Consider the following 7,610-nt stretch of genomic DNA (forward strand, 5'->3'; position numbering starts at 1 on the left):
CAGAAAGAAAAACACCAATACAGTATATTAACGCATATATCTGGAATTTAGGAAGATGGTAACAAAGACCCTATATACGAGACAGCACAAGAGACACAGATGTAAAGAACAGACTGTTAGACTCTGTGGGAGAGGGTGGGATGACTTGAGAGAATAACACTGAAACATGTATATTATCATATGTGAACTAGATCACCAGTCAAGGTTCGATACATGAGGCAGGGTGCTCAGGGCTGGTGCACTTGGATGACCCTGAGGGATGGGATGGGGAACACATGTGCACCCATTGCTGATTCATGTGAATGTATGGCAAAAACCACCACAATATTGTAAAGTAATTAGCCTTCAATTAAAAATTTTTCTAATAATGAACAAATAAATAAACCACTTAAAACAAACAACAACAAAAAAAAAAACAGGTCAACAAGCCCATGAAAAGCTTTGCTGCTGCTGCTAAGTCGGTCGCTTCAGTCATGTCCAACTCTGTGCAACCCCATGGATGGCAGCCCACCAGGCTCCCCCAATCCCTGGGATTCTCTAGGCAAGAATACTGGAATGGGTTGCCATTTCCTTCTCCAATGCATGAAAGTGAAAAGTGAAAGTGAAGTCGCTGAGTCGTGTCCAACTCTCAGCAACCCCATGGACTGCAGCCCATCAGGCTCCTGTGTTCATGGGATTTTCCAGGCAAGAGTACTGGAGTGAGGTGCCATTGCCTTTTCCATGAAAAGCTTTAGCCCATGCTAAACATAAAAAAGATGCATTAACCAAAAGGAAAAATGTAAATTAAAAACATACTGAGTAGTGATTACTCATAATTAGATTGGTTATAATTAAAAGGTAAGTTATGGACAGGGGTTTGTTGCCAACTGGATCTCATATACATGGCTTTTGAGATATCAGAAAATTATTTTAAGGGCTTCCCTGGTGACTTGGTAGTAAAGAATATGCCTGCCAACGCAGGAAACGTGGGTTTGATCCCTCATCCCAGATCTCACATGCAACAGTGCAAAGAAACCCCTGCAACACAACTACTGAACCTGTGCTCTAGAGTCCTGAATGACAACTACTGAGCCCACCTGCTGCAGCTGACGAAGCCTACGTGCCCTAGAGGTGAGCTCTGCAGCAAGAGAAGCCACTGCAATGAGAAGCCCGTTCACTGCAATGAAGAGTAGCCCCACTCCCTGAAACAAGAGAAAAGCCCCTGCACAACCAACACTTTTAAAAATAAACTTACTTAAATGTTTAAAATATATCTACTTTATGATCTAGCCATTTCATTTCTAGATATTTACCCACCAGAAATGAATATAAGTATTCATGAAAACTGAGTGTATTGCACATGAATTTCCATAGCAACTTTATTCACAATAGTCAAAAGCCAATACAGATGTCTACACAGACGTGAATGGGTTAAAAAATACGTTTTACATTCCTGTAATGAAATAGTTCTCAGCAATAAAAAGAAACCAACGACTGCTGCATGCAACATGTCTGATCTGAAACTCATTTACCTGAGTGAAAAAAGCCAGACACAAAATAATACACACTGTAAGAATCCATTCAGTGAAAATTCTGAAAAATGGAAACTAATGGATTGTTACTAAATGTGTATCAATGATTGCCTGGGGCTGAGCAACAGAGAAGAGATGGACTACAAACAGTGTGAGCACTCTTTGCAGGGTGATTGAAATGTTCTATATCTCGTTTGCAGGGAGACTTTCACAGAGGTATATATCCATCACAATTCAAATACATGTACACCTTAAATAGACACAGTTGTATGAAAGTTATGAATAAAGAAAAGTCATTTTGTAAATGGAAACAAACAAATCAGCAAATAAATTATGTTATGTCTTCAGGACTAAATATTGATGTAACTTTAGAAATGGTTTTTAACTGTTGGTAAATGACATCTTTTCAAACTCTATAAAATGAATAGCCTGATGAATGGATTTATTTAGGAAGATGGAAACTATGTTAATATATACATGCAAAAAGAACAAATGAAACTGGAAAATATGTGGACACACTGCTATATTTAAAATAGATGACCAGCAGGTTCTTGCTCTATAGCACATTGAGCTCTGCTCAATATTATGGGGCAGCCTGGAGACAAGGGGAGTTTAGGGTAGATTGGATGCCTGTATATGTATGCCTGAGTCCCTTCATCATTCACCTGAAGCTATTACAACACTGTCAAAATGAAAAGTTAAGATACATATACATATCTCAAGGAGTATTTTCTCTTACCTTTTGTAAATTCCAAGCATTCTATAAATGAGAGAGATTCTTTTTGTCCTAAAACTACTTTTAAGTGATGTTGATATGATAGGGGTGGTAGCATGAGGGAAGAGTCAGGGAATTTCTATGTCCTTTTTTCAGTATTACTTAGCTTTTTCATGCTTCTTCTGAAGAGACAAGTTGCCTGCATTGCTTCTTGAGGGTCAGATGAGTAGAAGACAACGAATAGTTAGGCATCGTCTACCAATCTGATGGGGCTTCCCTGGTGACTCAGTGGTAAAGAACCTGCCTGCCAATGTAGGCGAGGCAGGTAGGGAAGATCCCCGGAAGAAGGAAACAACCCACTCCAGTATTCTTGCCTGGAGAATCCTATGGACAGAGGAGCCTGGTGCGTTACAAACCACGGGGTTTCAAAAGAGTCCAACACAGCTTAATGATTAAAACAACAAACAACAAAGTAATCTGACAGTAACTGAAGCTGTAGTTTCAACGGGAAAGAATGGCAATGTACGCAATAATGGCAGTGCACATTAACAAAGCAGGGAAGTATATTACTATTGAGACTCCTTGCTTCTGCATACCAACTGATATAACCAATAGTATAATGTCCAGTTGAAATAGATAAAAGAAACTGGTGTAGTACATTAAACGGTTTGGGAACGCATGTAGAATTAAAGATTTTAAAATTAAAAAAATAAAATAAAATAATTAAGTATTTTAAAAAAAGGTAATGGTATTTGAATTTGCTTTTAAATAAAAGGGTTAGAACTGTAGAAGACCTTATAAATCACAGGCAAAAAAAAAAAAAAAAGCCCCATGTTGCCAATAAGACAGTAAAACAACAGACTCTTCTTTAGGTTCACACATAAACTTTGGGTAGAAATGAAACAAATGTTTCTCAGCACTGTTTTTTTATTAAAGCATAGGTTTCATTCATCTCTGAAACCTTAGTGCACTAATTTTAAGTAAACTTCTGTGGGTTTTTTCACTTAAAAAGTCTCAGAGAGTACATTTTTTGATCCATTACTCATGTATCATTAATTCCTGGATTATAGATAACAAATCAAATTATTATATTTTCATGTGATTTATACTTACATTAGCAATTAAATCCTCTTTTTAAACTTCCCATTCAAATTAAGCAATTGTATCATAAAATCATATTAAAATATATAGCCTGATTCCACAGCTACAAGAATATACTCAAGTAAACTGGGTTTGTAAAATGTAATAGAAAATTCCTTTTTAATTTTAGCTTCTAGATTTCTCAATCTTTTCATTCTAGTGACATCAGTCATAATATGACAAAAATAATTATTTCTCTTTGATTGCCACTATTGAAAAAAGTAGTCTCGGGAGCATTTATGTATGTTCACAGGAACTCTAACTAAAACTGTCTTGGTGTCAACATTCTAATAACTACAGTCAAGTGATTGTCATCATTCCCTTAATCAAATATGTTGATCTTAAATTCCCTTGGAGTTCATGTCACTATACTGAGTTAACCTGCTTACCATGATTAGAGTGAACTTGTAGGTTCTGATCGATGACAAGAATTTTGTTTTTCACCTATAAAGAAAATGTCAGTGTTTTCACAATATTTTAGATAACTTCTACAAACAGTGGGACTCTGCAGATGAGTTATGGCTGATGATATCACAATTTTTTATTATGGCTGAGTCTCAAACAAAATGTTGTTATTTTTAAAAGACAGAAAATTTTAGTTAGGGCTTATGAAAAGTAGTGAAAGTGATAGTTGCTCAGTCATGTCTGACTCTTTGTGACCCATTGACCATAGCTTGCCAGGCTTCTCTGTTCATGGAATTCTCCAGGCAAGAATACTGGAGTGGATAGCCATTCCCTTCTAAGGGGATCTTCTTGACCGATGGATAAAACCTGGATCTTCTGCATTGCAGGCAGATTCTATACTGTCTGAGAAAACAGATAAGCCACTAGAGGTTATAGTATACCTATCTGTATCTATATCTTTATAGTACATGGTCCTGGATATTTAATTCTATGATACATGTTTAAGGTCTTGCTATGAACTTTTTTTTTCCTCTGGTTGAAGTAGGATTTCAGCTCAAATATTGAAATAACTATTTGTGGTCTTTCCAAGGACCTGATTAAGAGGAATATTCAAAATTACAGTCTTCCTCTAGACTTTTTTGCTTAAGAAAATCTTGGCATTCCATTTTCTAACAGAAATATCTTTGAAGGGGTGAATCTGTAATACTCTCTTTCCCAAAACATAGATACAGCCTCTTTCAAACTTAAAATTGATATATTTCATATTATATATTTTGATTCAGTTTAGCTGTTTTAGAATCTCAATAAGAAATATTAACTAATAGCATAACTTCAAATTACAAATAAACATTTAACTGATTAGCATATTCTTTTAATATCTAACTTCAGTTGGTCCTTTTTAATTTTAAATTTAAAAATACTGAATTTCTGAAGGAGCTAGATATTCTTGAAGCAATATCAGAAACTATATATTCTTGAAGGAATATCTAGTTCTGGAAAACAATTGTAGTTCTTCATAGTTAAAGTTTTGTCCTCAGGAAAGTAAGTTAAAGCTACTAAGACAGGTAATAATTATCAAAGGTAGGATGTTTGTACTCATTAAACTTTATAATATGCCATTGCTTTTCCCTTTCCATTTACTTTCAGTTGCCATCTTTGGAACAGAGGATCACTAGGCATTAGAAAAAATTACTCCATGTAAATCACAAATAAAATGAATGTATTGATCTTTAGTTGTGTCCTGTTATTGAATCTGCTTTAAAGAGTGCATGCCTTCTGCATGTCCTAAGCTTGAACGTTTCCTCTCATTCTCACTTTTGTCCTAGTTGCTGCCTACGAGTGTGTAAGTATCCAGTCCACCTTGCTCTGGAAGTTATTCCGGAAGCAATAAGACAGATTTAGGCAGCATTATTAGCCTTCTTCCTCAGATAGTTAGCTGATTTGCCAGCTAAGTCAGGAAGTACAGATGGAAATTTTATTCCTAGGAAGATCTCTTGAAAAGGTTGTAAGAATGAGTTCATGTATTAACTTCTAAGTATTTATTAAATGTTCATACACAAAGTAAGATGAAAAGAGATGTGATCAAATAGATTGGATAATCATTTCTGTCACTCAGAACTGTACTTACTCCATTTCTCTAGGGACTTACTGATTTCTAGAGTTTGTTATTGAGAAAAAAATATAGTTATTAGAACTTAGTTTGAATGTTAGAATGATTTAGGGAATATAATGACTGACTTTTCTATAACTAGAATCTATGTCTACCTTTCTGTTTTTCTTTTTAAATTGTTCTGTTTATTTTACTGTAATATAATCAAGTGAAGTATGTTTCAATATTTCTATGGCCTAAGATTTCTTTGAAGAATTCCTTCCTCTAGTAGGTTTTATTGAAACATCATTCTCTGTTTTAATTCCAGGACTGCAATGCTCCATGAAGCAAAGAAGCATCAAGGTAATAGAAACTCATTTTTCCAAGTTGGATAACTTCTCTGTAATATTCAGAACCTGTGTTAAACAGGCTGACTTCTGACTTCAGTCCTTGTTGTTGTTCAGTCACTCAGTCATGTCCGACAGTTTGTGACCCCATGGACTGCAGCACTCCAGGCTTCCCTGCCCTTCACAATCTCCTGCAGTTTACTCAAACTCATGTTCATTGTTGGTGATGCCATCCAACAATCTCATCCTCTGCTGTCCCCTTCTTCTCCTGCCTTCAGTCTTTCTCAGCATCAGGCTCTTTTCCAGGACTTTTCAGTCCTACCTGAAATTTTCTTTACCCAGAGTTAATCCTGATTATTCTTGAATAATTAAATATATAAATAAAGATAAAGGGGGCTAGGTTTTTCTCTTAAACCTCACAAATAATGATCATTTTTTCTCTAGGTTCTTTCCTTCTACTCTTAAGATTAATAAAAAATGTAAATGACTACAAAAGGATATTCTGATAATTGTACATTGATTAGGAAAATTAACAAATAAAAGACTATCTACCAGACATGAGTTGCCACACAAGGGGCAGAGCAACACAGAGGGACCTGGGTGTCACTATCTTTTCCTATAACATACTTGTCTGAGGACAAATAAGGACCTTAAATCTTACAGCTGCCAACCAGGCTTTCTCTATAAATAAGATGCTAGAGTCATTCTATTCCATAAGTTACTTTGCAAATAATAGTATTGCTAGTTTGAGGAATATTGATGCTTCTAAAATGAAGATGACTTACACGTGGTACGATTAATTAAAGATGCAAAGTAAACTTTGTGGACATTAAATAGCTTTTTTCCAGGCAGTCTAAAAATTGAAATTTGACTAAATATAGTATTTGATTTCTTCTGCAGTCATTTAAAATATTCACACATAAGAGTTGCTGCTGCTGCTGCTAAGTCGCTTCTGTCATATCCCATAGACGGCAGCCCACCAGGCTCCCCTCGTCCCTGGGATTCTCCAGGCAAGAACACTGGAGTGGGTTGCCATTTCCTTCTCCAATGCATGAAAGTGAATTCCAACTCTTCGCAACCCCATGGACTGCAGCCCACCAAGCTCCTCCATCCATGGGATTTTCCAGGCTAGAGTACTGGAGTGGGGTGCCATCACCTTCTCCAACATAAGAGTTATATACTTATTATTTATGAAACCATAAGACAGAGCTCTCTGTCATTTGGTTTGTTGGGAATTTAAAGGTGTAAGAATGCTCTTCTTCCTATTTGGGAGAAAAAAAACCGCCAAATAAAATATTGCATTTCAGGGACTTTGAGTTTCAAAAACGAAAAGTAAAGAGAACAATTTTACATATTGAAAATATTTGCACCACTTTATTAAATTGAGTTTTATTTTGCTTCTAAAACTCTTTGAAAGTCTCTGTATAAAATAAATTTGTTATGAATGATAATAAAGATGTTAACATAAAGACTGCTAAACAAATTCAATGGATATAAAGGAAAAATCATTGTTTATTTATTACTGAAGAATATTTTCTAGTTATTCCTCTAGGGTCAATAGCCCATTTAAACAGTTCTTAATACTGTTGACTCAACTCAGTTGTCTATGTTTTTAAAGGGTCAGGCATATAAGTTTACTATCAAAAATAAAATAAATGTATCAATTTATTCAGACACAATGATATGTCTTACTAATACACTGCTATATGAGTTACTCCTTCTGTCTACATTTGGGTTGTGTTAAACTGTTTGAAAAGGAAAATTAAAGAAGCAAGCTAATAGGTAGAGTGTTGAAGTTTGACATAAAATGAACCCCAAATAAGGGACAAAACAGAACAATTAAAAAAACCAAAAGTTTACATTTCCATTCATTCAACAAATATTCATTATAGACCTACTATGTG

The sequence above is a fragment of the Ovis aries genome, chromosome 1 (assembly GCF_016772045.2).
Source record: "Ovis aries strain OAR_USU_Benz2616 breed Rambouillet chromosome 1, ARS-UI_Ramb_v3.0, whole genome shotgun sequence".
Classification (NCBI taxonomy): Eukaryota; Metazoa; Chordata; class Mammalia; order Artiodactyla; family Bovidae; genus Ovis; species Ovis aries.